Genomic DNA, 12273 nt, shown 5'->3' with positions numbered 1-12273 from the left:
CTAGATCTCAAATTGCCTTCGTCTCGAATAGGGGATAAAAAGTATTAATTACTAACCAAGATCTTAACTTTATGCATGCTTACTTTCACCATATAAAATGGATGCAAATAGAATGCAAATAATCCATCTAGTAGTAGATAAATAGTTAGATTCTTACCTAGAGTTCTTCCAATTGTGGTGTAGCACACATGGATTCCAGTGATGGTGTTGACTAGGATGGCCACTCTTTAAAAATTTGGCTACACTTTGCCTCAATTTAAGCTCCCACAACTTCCCAATCACCTCCAAGATATTCACAATAGGATCTTGCAATCCTTGAGCAAAACTAGCTTATTGGGAAGCTAAATCTACATTAAAACTCCAAAACCACATAAAGGTGAAAAGTCCCAAAGCAAAGAATGACCACTCCTCTCCACTCATGCATATAACCATGCTTTAGTGCATGCTTGGAAAAGTCCCAAAGCAAAGAATGACCACTCCTCTCCACTCATGCATATAACCATGCTTTAGTGCATGCTTGGAGGTGTTGGTGTGATCCCCAAGCTGAAAATACAACATGCAAGAGTGGGAAAAAACCCAGGCCCATTGCAAAGACTAGGCCCACCTATCCATCATCAATACCCTCCTCAAGGGGCACACCCAGCATACCAAACGGGACTAGGTAGGCCGCCACAATCTGGTCCTCCCATAGGGCAAAGAATCCCACTGGTCTACTATCCGCCCGATCCCACTCCTCCACACACTATTTCCCAACCTGCACCACCTGCTCCCGCCATGACAGGGTTGACACCTGAAATGTTAAGGATTGCCTTGGAAATAGGGAGGGGGTAGCCACTGGCATTACTCCCCTTGCACTAGTTCAACCTAGGCAAGAATGAACTAAACTAGCAACATCTCGAAGCTAATCTCACGAAGTTTGATGGGATAGGTGACTCCCTTACTCACCTGGAGATGTTTAATCAAATCTGCGAAGCATTTGGCCATATAGATGATCAGACTAAGATAAGTGCCTTTGGCCTTACCTTGGATAGCAAAGCTGGCTAATGGTTCAGATCTCTGAAAGTGGAAGATAAAGCTTCCTTCTAGGCTCTAAAAGAAGCTTTCAAAGCGGGGTATTCTAGTCAAGGTACTCAATGGAGCCCTGTTGAATAGCTCAATAATGTCAAACAAAATGAGGGTGAAACCATCAAAGATTACATAAAGACAGTCAAATATCTCCACTCACGCTGTAGTACTGTGCAGACAAGTTCTCTGATGAGAGACTAATTGGGAGAGGAGATGAACATCATAGGGGAACCAATGCAGAAACCCCTGTACCCATCCCATACACCTCCAAAAGCTTGAGACAAAACACACCCGACCTTCCTCAAAGGACAACCTCCGTTCCAAGAGACATTGCAAGTCTCTCTTCTTTCCTTTCTTCTCAGGTCCAAATCCCTATCGGCACCTTGCTCCAAGGTAGCCCAAGCCTATGAACGACCTAAAGACTAGATGGAGAGACATCTCAGGGCAAGCATGCACAAAACTATGGAGCCCAACAACTCTGATGAATCTAAGGAAGAAGAAATCCACATACCTCTTAAGGTAAAAGGTACTCTTACCGTTCAAGTGAAAAAGCTTGGACAATACTTTGAAGGTGATGAACTTAATGCGGCCTTGCCAATAACTTTCAACAGCCACCAAGTTACTACAATCTTGGATGGAGAATCCAAAGTGAGCATTGTGACCAAACAATGCTGGGAAAAATGGGGAGCACCTGCCTTGGATAACACCCGATTGCTAGTTAAACTTGCTGATGGAGCCATCGCTAGACCCATTGGTCTACTAAGTGATCTTAAAATTAAGATTCTTGGAACCACCTACCGCCACACTTTTGTGGTGATGAATTTTTGGACGTTAGCCAGTTTCATATAACTGGATCCTTGGTAGACCCTTTATGTGAGAATCCAAGATGATCTATGATTGGGATACTGACCACATCAAGATCAATCTACACACGTGGAAAGTACACCCCATGAATGGCATACCATTTACAGAGGACTCACTCACAACTACATGAACTACTAAAGTCCATCTATGCCAGACATGCCATAGATGAAAAGGAGAGTGAGGATTGCGGACCACTTCCAGAGCTAGAAGACTCTGAGAACTAGATGCATCTCCTCGCTACCCTAGACATCTTGCCTAGAAAAACTAGTACAAGGTTTACCACGGGAGATGGGCAATAGCTTACATCATTATACATGCTTAGTTTAGCATATCTGCTGAAAGATTCGTGCCCCCTCTGCGCAACAAATTCCGGGGTGCTAGCAGCGGAAGTAGCACTTCTTGCACAGGACAAAATCTCTCACTCGGGGCCTCGCCCCACGGATATCCGGACAAGAGACTAATCCCTCGGTTCTTCTAAAACCGAACCCAGAAAAACTTCCCTCGCCCAGCAGACAGGCGATTCCTCCAGGCATGGCCGTTGATTCTTTTCCATAGAACAAAGACTATCGAGATTTACTTCATCTATCATAACATAACAGAATTGAGTCTCATTTTGGGGATCCATCAGTCCACCCTAACCCCATCCAATCCCATGGGTTAGCCAACCGCCCAACCACTATAGTGATAGGATCCATTTAGAAATTTGATCATAATCCTCCAAAATATCCAGCTTGAATTTTAATTTCCAATCATTCCTTCATCGGTGTACCTATGGCATCATTGGCAACCAGAATGCTAACCACCTGTTCACTCAGGGGCCTTTTCAATAGTTCCTAGCTCATAGTACCCGACAATATAATCACATAAGAAAATCAAGATGGACTCTCCATTGAAGATCAGCAAGATCAACCAACAGATCCATATAAAAGAGCCATTGACTCATCCGTTGAGGACCAGCAAGGACAATCAACTAGATCCATGCCCGAGTTCAGAAAACAACTCTAACATCTTGTTCCATTTTCTTCCTCAACGCACGGGTGGGTATCTTCGGCGACCCAGAGCCCGAGCACCGTATGGTCAGCACCCTCTAGGCTCCTTCGCACGTCACCTAGTGCTTCACTCATAGGCCGCTTCCTTGGTCCCTCATCCACCATACCAGAAGCTCACCATTTAAATCAAATCGAGACTAGTCAAGACCTCAGCCAAACTTGCTACACGAGACATCCTCCATTGACTCTCCGTCAGCAATTGTTACTTTATCACTTAGGTTTTCCACGATCTCATTCACAAGATGGTCCAAATGCTTCCCCAGCATTCTTGACATAAAACAATGATTTAAAAATAGGTCATAAATATAGTTTCTAACGAACTCTCATCTTTCCACATTGTTCCACATCATTTCTCATTATTCCACATTCTTCCAAATCAATTCACTTTACTTATTCCACATCCAGTCATATCTATTCCCATCATCCTTCATCCATTATCATCCAATCATATCATATTACATCTCATCACATCTATCCATATCACATCACATCTATTCAGATCCTCATCACATCACATCACATCCATCCTCATCTCACAGCTCATCCATTCACATCTACCCATATCCACATCACATCCATTCACATCACATCCATTCACATCACATCTCATCCATTCACATCTACCCTTATCCACATCACATCACATCACATCGCATCCATTCACATCACATCTCATCCATTCACGTCTCATCACATCATATTCACATCCATTTACATCTCATCATATCATATTCACATCACATCACATCCATTCGAATATCATCACATCACATTCACATCTTATCGCATCACATTCACATCTCATCGCATCCATTCACATCCACTCACATTTCATCACATCCATTCATATCTCATCACACCCATTCACATCTCATCACATCCACTCACATCTCATCACATTCATTCACATCTCATCACATCCACTCACATCTCATTGCATTCATTCATATTTCATCACAACCATTCACATCCATCACATTCATTGCATCCACATCACATCACATACATTCCATCCACATCTATCATTATCACATGACATCACACTCATTCCATCCACATTACATCACGTCCACATCTATCCACATTACATCTTATTCATTCCATCCACATTACATCACGTCCACATCTATCCACATCACATCTCATTCATTCCATCCACATTACATCACATCCACATCTCATTCATTCCATCCACATTACATCACATCCACATCTATCCATATCTCATCACATCCATTCACATCTCATCTCATTTATCCACATCCATACATTCACTCACATTCACATCTATCCACATCCATCCATTCATTCACATTCACATCTATCACTTCACATCTCATTCTCATCCATTTACATCACATCACACCATTCACATCTCATCACATTCACATCCATTTACATCGCATCACATCTCATCACATTCACATCCACACCATTCACATCTCATCACATCCACATCCATTTACATCGCATCACATCTCATCACATCCACTCACATCTCCTCACATCTTATCACATCTCATCACATCCACTCACATCTCCTCACATCTTATCACATCACATACACATCTTATCACATTCACATCCACATCCACATCCACATCCATTCAGATATCATCACATCACATTCACATCTTATCACATCACATTCACTTGCATTCATATCACATCTTATCACATCACATTCACTTGCATTCACATCGCATTCACATCGCATTCACATTTAGTACCGTTTTCTATTTTCGATACCGATGGGATTTTTCTAAGTTTCTGTCAATTGCTTGGCCTAGTTAAAGGTACTTTGTCTCGATGAATATTTTCATATTCTTTCTCAAATTTCTCAAGTGAAATATATTCAATATTCTTCTTTTTTAGTAAAAGATTCATAAGATTTACAAAAATCAATTCTACCTATATTTTCCAATAAAATTAATAATGCTCAAAATTTTACTTTTGATAAATACTCATAATTTGAATTATGCCAAAAATTTCTCTTTTACCATTTAATTACTTGGATCTCAATATCATGGAAATTTCTCTTTTTGTATAAAAATAAATTTACCAAAATTTACTCTTTTCTTAGAATCAATTAATTATGCATAATTACAAAAATATTATTTTTCATGAATATGATGAAAATTATTCTTTTTGCATAGGAAGTTCAATCCTAGAATATGGTAGGAATTCCACTTTTAGTATTATGCATAAAATAAGATATGTATTATTTTCTAAAAATTTTACCATAGCTTCGTTGCTGTTACTGATAATTCTCAATTTTTTTCTAAAGAACAAAAAGCTTGTAATGAAAATATGATAGTAGTTCCTCTTTTATACTTAAAATCAACCTATGAATTTAAATCATAATTTTAACCATAATCATAAACTTAATTATGATTATCTCACTAAATTAAGCTAATTCCATTATTTCTCTTTTTTCAAATTGATAAGATAATCTTTTCTCATTTAGAATCAGTCAAAGTAGTTTTTAACTACTTATAAATAATCTAAAAGAAATAACCATTATTTTGTTAACACAAAATCATAAAAATACCATTTTCTTAATCTCTAGCATATCAAGCCTAGAGTTTAGCTTTGAATTAAGAGACTATCAATGAAAAGCATCCTTCTTCAAAGGATACTTTTCATTGATAAAGATGGCTATTCTCGCGAGCTTCTACCCACTTGGTGCAGTAGTCCATGGCAAAAATTATATATCTTGCTTGAGTGTGTTTGGTTGCCGGACTGATGGGTCCTATGAAGTTATGCCCCATTTTTCAAATGGTTGTAAGGACACGATGGGGTTCAAGGGCATGTGATCCTTGAAACGAGGGGTTGCTACGCGCTAGCATTCATTGCATCGTTTGACATACTTGACAGCGTCAGTTATTAAAGTGGGCCACCATAACCCAGCTGTGAGAACCTTACGAGTAGTGATATCTGCTGCAAAGTGCCCGGCCAGCACAGGGGAGAGTGAGCCTGTTCAAGGAGGAAGATATACTCGCCTTCTCTAACACGTCTTAGCATTTTGTCCTTGCCCTTCTTGTAAAAGTTGACCCAGGAGATAAGTTGGTAAGGGGCCACCTTTTTTACTAAACGACACGCACAGTCCCTACTTGAGGAGAGGATCAACTGGTAAGCCATTGGCTAAGAAGTGTGCCACTTCTTCACCCCATTCAGGAATTAAGCAAAGTTGGAATAGGGCGACGTCTAGTAAATCATCGTCTACTCCCGATCCTTGACATATGTTCTACAAGAACATGCTAAGAGCCTTTCCTCACCGACCATAAATGATGATCAAGATAAGAAGCCATTGGGTGATTCTACCTGTTATGTAGGGTTTTTTAACCAGATACAAAAGGGCTTGATGGTCTACAAAGAAGACAAACTTGGTTGTTTGCCAATAGATAGTGGCGGAACTTCTTAACCGTCGTGTAAACCATCGATAACCCTTCTCTCTCAATTGTGGTGTAATTTCTCTCGACTTCATTGAGTTGGCGGCTCGCAATTGTGGTGTAATTTCTCTCAATTGTGGTGTTGTTTCTCTCGACTTCATTGAGTTGGCGACTCGCAAAACTGATGGGGAAGTCCATCTTGTGTTCGCTTGGTTGGGCCAACATGCATCCTATAGCAAATGCTGAGGCGTCAATATGGACATGGAAGATGAGATCCCAGTTGGGGAATCTAAGGATTAGAGCACTTGTTGCCAAGGCTTTTTTGGGTGTGGTGTAGGCCTTTTGGCATTCTTCTGTCCACTCGAAAACTATAAGGAGTCCATAAAGGGGCCTAGCAATATCAGCTTACATAAAAATGAATCGCCAATAATAGTCAACGTGTCCCATGAAGCGCTGGACACCCTTGAATTTGGTAGGTGGGGGCAGCTCAAGAATGAGCCACACTTTGCTGTCATCAGTTGATATTCTTTGCCTGGAGGCAATGTGTCCCAGGATCAATCGGTGTCAAACCCATAATTGGCATTTAAGAGGGTTCGGCGATATCTAGTATAGTCTGCATCGCTCTAGCACCTTGTGCAAACATGTGAGGTGCTCCTTCCAACAAGAATTGACACATATGTCATCCATAAAGACTTTAAGGAACTTCTGAAGATATTCCTTGTAATCCATACACATTAAGCGTTGGAAGGTTCTGGGGGCATTGACCCAAAGTGCATGACTCTATATGCGTAAGTACCCCACTCAGTAGCAAAAATAGTTTTGTGTTGGTCTTTAGGATTGATCAGCACACCTGGTTATATCCTGAGAATTGATCAGCACCTGGTTGTATCTTGAGAATCCATCTAGGAAGCTGTAATCTTCCTTTCCCACCACTCTTTCTAGCACATGTTCAGTGAATGGTAGAGGATAGTGGTCCCTTATGGTGGTGGCATTGACCTTTTTGAGGTCAACACACACTCTGACTTTTTCATTCTTTTTGGGCACTATCACGATTGGTGATGCCCACTCTGTATGTTCAATTTCATAGATGAGTCCGGCATCAATAAGTCTTTCAATATCTTCATGGACCATCTTGGAATATTTAGGGTTCATTGGGTAAGCTCGTTGTTTGACTGGCCTAGATCAATCAACCATGGGAATGGTGTGCTGGACCACTTCTGGAGGTACACCCTTTATATATCCATGTACTTCAAAGCAAAGGAGTCCTGGAATTCGATCAAGAGAGCAACGAGCTCAGCCTCTTCTTCCTTTGAAAGGTCTTCTACAACGAATACGGGCCTCGCCGAGCCTGCCAACTTCACTTCCTTAACCTTGGCTGGACCGTCATATGTGGGGTCCCAGGTTGCCCACTATTAGACCTTTGAGAGCCGAATCATATTGAACAAAGCGATTGGCCATTTGGAAGGTCTTAAAGTGCTTGGGCACTTGTTGTGTTTCTTCGACTTTAGCACTTTCCTCGTCAATTAGCCTTTTGGCTTCTTTTTTTAAGAGTGCTAATTTTTTGTTACGTGCCTTGCATGCAGAGCAGCAAAGCTTCTCTTTATTGACAATATATACAAGTAAATCTAAGACCTTGAAGTTATAAGCAAAAATGCTATCCAAAGGATGAATTCGAATGCTGGTTGATATGATTTTTGAATTCTGGTTGAGAATTGATTTGGATTCTCATTTAAAGATGATGATTTCTGAATTATGGTTGAAAGAAGATAAGTTAAACAAAGCCACAATGAGGATGAATGGGGAGAACCCCAATGATGATGTTAGTAACTGGAAGACGATTATGACCTTCAGCAGATCACTATGAGATTAGTGGATAGTGTTGATAGATTGCTGCTGTTTGACCTTTGACCCAGTGGATCTAATTAAGGGATGACAAATTGAGAACTTGCATAATGGAAATTTTCGTGGGGAATGTTCAGATAGAATTTTCGGTGTGATGGACCATTATTGTGTTAAGGATATGAATGATATGTTCTGAATGAGTTGTTCTCTGATAATGAGTTCTGTATGTTCTTCTTGTAGAAGGGATCTTTATCCCAGATTCTGCGTGGGTTGACCAGACTATAAGGAACCCCAGAATCAGTTGGATCTTAAGGTGAAAGAGTTTATCCTCCAGCTGCGAGATGAGGACATCTCGCGTTTTTTATGTGGGGTAGGATGTAAGATTCTTCCGTCCAGCTTTTGAGGTATAAAGGTGTAAGAACCTCCCCTTCTGTTCTTGAAATTATTTCCCTCTTTGAAAATAGAAGAAAGATCTTGTTTTACCCTGTTTTGACCTAGAGAGAGAAAATATCTAGAGAGAGATAATCCAAAATGAAGATATCTTTGGATATAAAAATCCTCATAGTGTCTAAAATGGATTCCCCTGAAATAGAAGTTCAAAATGAACTTTCCAAGGTGCATTAGGAATTAATTGAAAATGTGTATAAGGGACCTTAGCCTAAGGGTCTACATTTTCAAAAAAATTTAGATTATGGTCCAATTAAGGTTCCAATGGGCCAATTGGATTAATCCAAGTGTTGGGATGAGATAAATCCAAAAGAATGAAAGAAAATACTCCAACATGAGTAAATGCTTACATAAGATGAAGAGTTGACTGAGTACAAGGTTTATTAGTTAAAAATTATGAGGTATTACAAAAAAAAAAGAGATATTTTAGAATAATTCTGCATTTTGACACCTTGGTAAGGAAAGGGGGACTCTTGAGGTAGGCGCCTATTTCACATGTGTGGAAAGGTTTTTAATTCAAAAAAATTATGATATTTTTATCTCTCCTCTCTTCTGGATGAAACCAAATAAAAAAGAGAGCCAAACTGGTCCAAATCTTGTCCAAATTGAGTAAAACTGAACGTGGAAAATTCTAGAACTCAGTTGAACTTGGTTAGTGGTCTCCCTCACCTATAAATAGACCCTGAGTCATTTGTAAAAAAATATTGGAGCTATACCTGGAAAATTCTAGAACTTAGTTGAACTTGGTTAGTGGTCTCCCTCACCTATAAATAGACCCTGAGTCATTTGTAAAAAAATATTGGAGCTATACCATGCCAAAATTATATTAAAATAATCATATTTTCTATTATCTCTTAAATTTTCCTCTCTTGGGAGCTTGGAGCTCTCTCTCTCTCTACAACAACTCTTGGAGTTTCTCTCCTTCTCTTGGTGGACCAATTGATTGGTCGGGGGCTTGACTGCCCATAGAGAATCAAGCGAAACTTGGAGGTAAAATCAATTTTTATGGTTTTTTTCAATTTATCTCAATGACTTTATTCTTCTCAACCCCTCTCAAGCTTGAGAAGCTTTCTAAATGAATGTTTTAATTCAAATCGAACTTAGTCTTAATGCTTAATTAAGAGAAAGTTAATCTTTATGCTTACTTGTAATGCTTTCTTTAAGTAAATCTCTCTCTCTAAAAGAATAGCCATCTTTATGGCTAAATCCCGCAAAGCTGATGCTCGATCGACAAGTAAATTTCTCTATGAGTTTGTGATCACACGCTTCGGTTGCCCCCACCAAAGCGAGGCAAGCCAAGCTTAGGCAAAAACATATTATGGTCAACATGGCCCAAGTAGTTAACTTAGAAAAGAAGAAGACTCGGAGGTGAAGCTAGCTCGGTTATGGTTAGGAATGACCACCCCGACCAGCTTTGTCCAAAAATTAGCTCTTGTAGATACAGGGGCTAGTTACAATTTACTATCCTATGAAATATGGTGTTCCCTCGGGGAACCCACATTGAAAGAAACACCTGCCGTTGTCACCACAATTGCCTCACAACATGTTCATTGCATTGGCACAATCACACTTTTATTCCACATTGGAAATAATCCCTTGGAAGGAAAGTTTTATGTGATGCCTGCAGGAACTATGTGTGAAGAGATCCTCCTAGGCAGGGGATGGAAGGGCCATAACAGATGCAACATCGACTGGGATGCATGGACGGCCACCCTACAATTGGCTTTTCTAGCCACGGTACTGTTCTAATGACAGATGCAGAGGTAGTTCCAGTTGCTTCCCAATGCCAAACACTCCCATTTCCACCATCCACAACACCTCACCCTTATCACTCTGTTCCCCCAAAAAAGAGGCCCCTCAACATGCCATCCACATTAACGCCTCTTGCACCCACACCACCACCACACACAGTGGCAGCGCTCTCACATGGCCAAATCACAAGCAGTTGCCCTACCACATCATACTAACCAAACTAACACTGCGAACCATACTAACAAATCTCCACAAGGTTTGATATCTCACCACTTGGTGCCCAAGAAGCTTCTTACAAGACAAGGCTACTATGAGGAAGCATCTCCATTATGGATCCCCAAAAGATCCCACCATTCCCCTCACCAATAGGCATCTAGAGTTTCTCGTCCCTAGTGTAGGCCCCCCATTCGCCAACCTCAAGCCTACAGGGTACAGGATCAACGCAGACCTACGCGCTCTCCCAGGCATTTTGACCCTTGACCGAACACTAAACCCACGCACTCAACCCTTCAGTGGATCCCAAAATCTCTTCTCTGCGCCAAACATTACTATGAAGGCAATCATACCATATGGACCCCCAAACCTCTCCAACCTAAGCCCCTACCTCGTATCATGCCACAGTCACCTACCCTTCAATGGGTACCCAAGGCAACATCTGCAGTCAAGATTACTCAAGACAAAGGGACGCACCCACCCCCATGCTATTGCTGCTGACACACCTTCTTATACAGATATACCTTTAATGTGAGAAATTCCTCTGCCTATCATTCAGAGGCTTGACAAGACCACAAAACTCCCATCAACCACCTCAGCCCTAGCATCTTCCTTGCCACCCTCATCGGAATCTCTTCAGAAAGTGCCACCCCCTACTTTGCCATTACGTAATTGGAATAGACTCCTCTCTTTGGTGAACTGGGCATGCGATCAATACAAAACCCGCAATGGTGTGCTAGCGACGTAGCCTCTGTGTACAAAACCTGTTGTTACAGGGTGCACAAAAAAAAAACTTCCCACGGTCGTTTCTTTCTTAGACTCTAAGTGCCACAGCCGTTCCTCCTTCAAACACAAAGCGCCCGTCGGTTCCAAGTTTTGCACAATCGTTCCTTTCTCAAATTCTAAATGCCACGTCTATTCCTTGGTCAACCACAAAGCCCCCGGCCGTTCCAAGTTTTTCATGCCCGTTCCTTCTCCCGTCCACTGCCACGGCCGTGTGCCGACTCTCTATTTCAAAGCCCCCGACTATTCCAACCAGTTTTCGTGAGCCCACGGCCGTTCGCTCAAGTTCGCATGGCCATTCGCTCAACTTTCCACCCCTGTTCAATCACACTATTCAACTTCGCACGGTCGTTTGCTCCCTTTCCCACGGCCGTTCGCTTCGCACACCCGTTCCTCCCTGAACTTGCCACGACCTTGTCTTCCTCACAAGGTTATAAATATGGGTTCCCTCCTTCCATTTCCTCACTTTTCACTCTCAGCCTAGCCAAACTATTACAAATTTTTTCCCCAAGCTCTTACCCTCACAACCAACTAGCACTATGTCAGAAGCTTCCAACTCATCCGTGGAAGTGCTACACCACACTTCTTTGAGGAGGAAGAGACCTTGGCAATGGACGCTTCGAGGAGTATGCGAAGCACCCCACCCAGCTCTCCCACTTGGGCAAAGCATTGATGAAGCAAGTCAATGGACACACTGTCCATTCTCTAATAAAGAATCACCGCGTCCGTTAAGTTGAGCACAAGCTCCTTTACTACACCGGTCCATACTATAGAGCTATTACAACCGACCGAGCGGCGGTGCAGAAGTTAGGATGAACCTCTACACAAGAGAGCATAACATGGCCTTGGCCTCACAAGCCCAAGCC

Source organism: Cibotium barometz, chromosome 48 (genome assembly GCF_041138505.1).
Source record: "Cibotium barometz isolate CiBa-2024 chromosome 48, ASM4113850v1, whole genome shotgun sequence".
Taxonomy (NCBI): Eukaryota; Viridiplantae; Streptophyta; class Polypodiopsida; order Cyatheales; family Cibotiaceae; genus Cibotium; species Cibotium barometz.
This window is presented reverse-complemented; position numbering follows the sequence as displayed.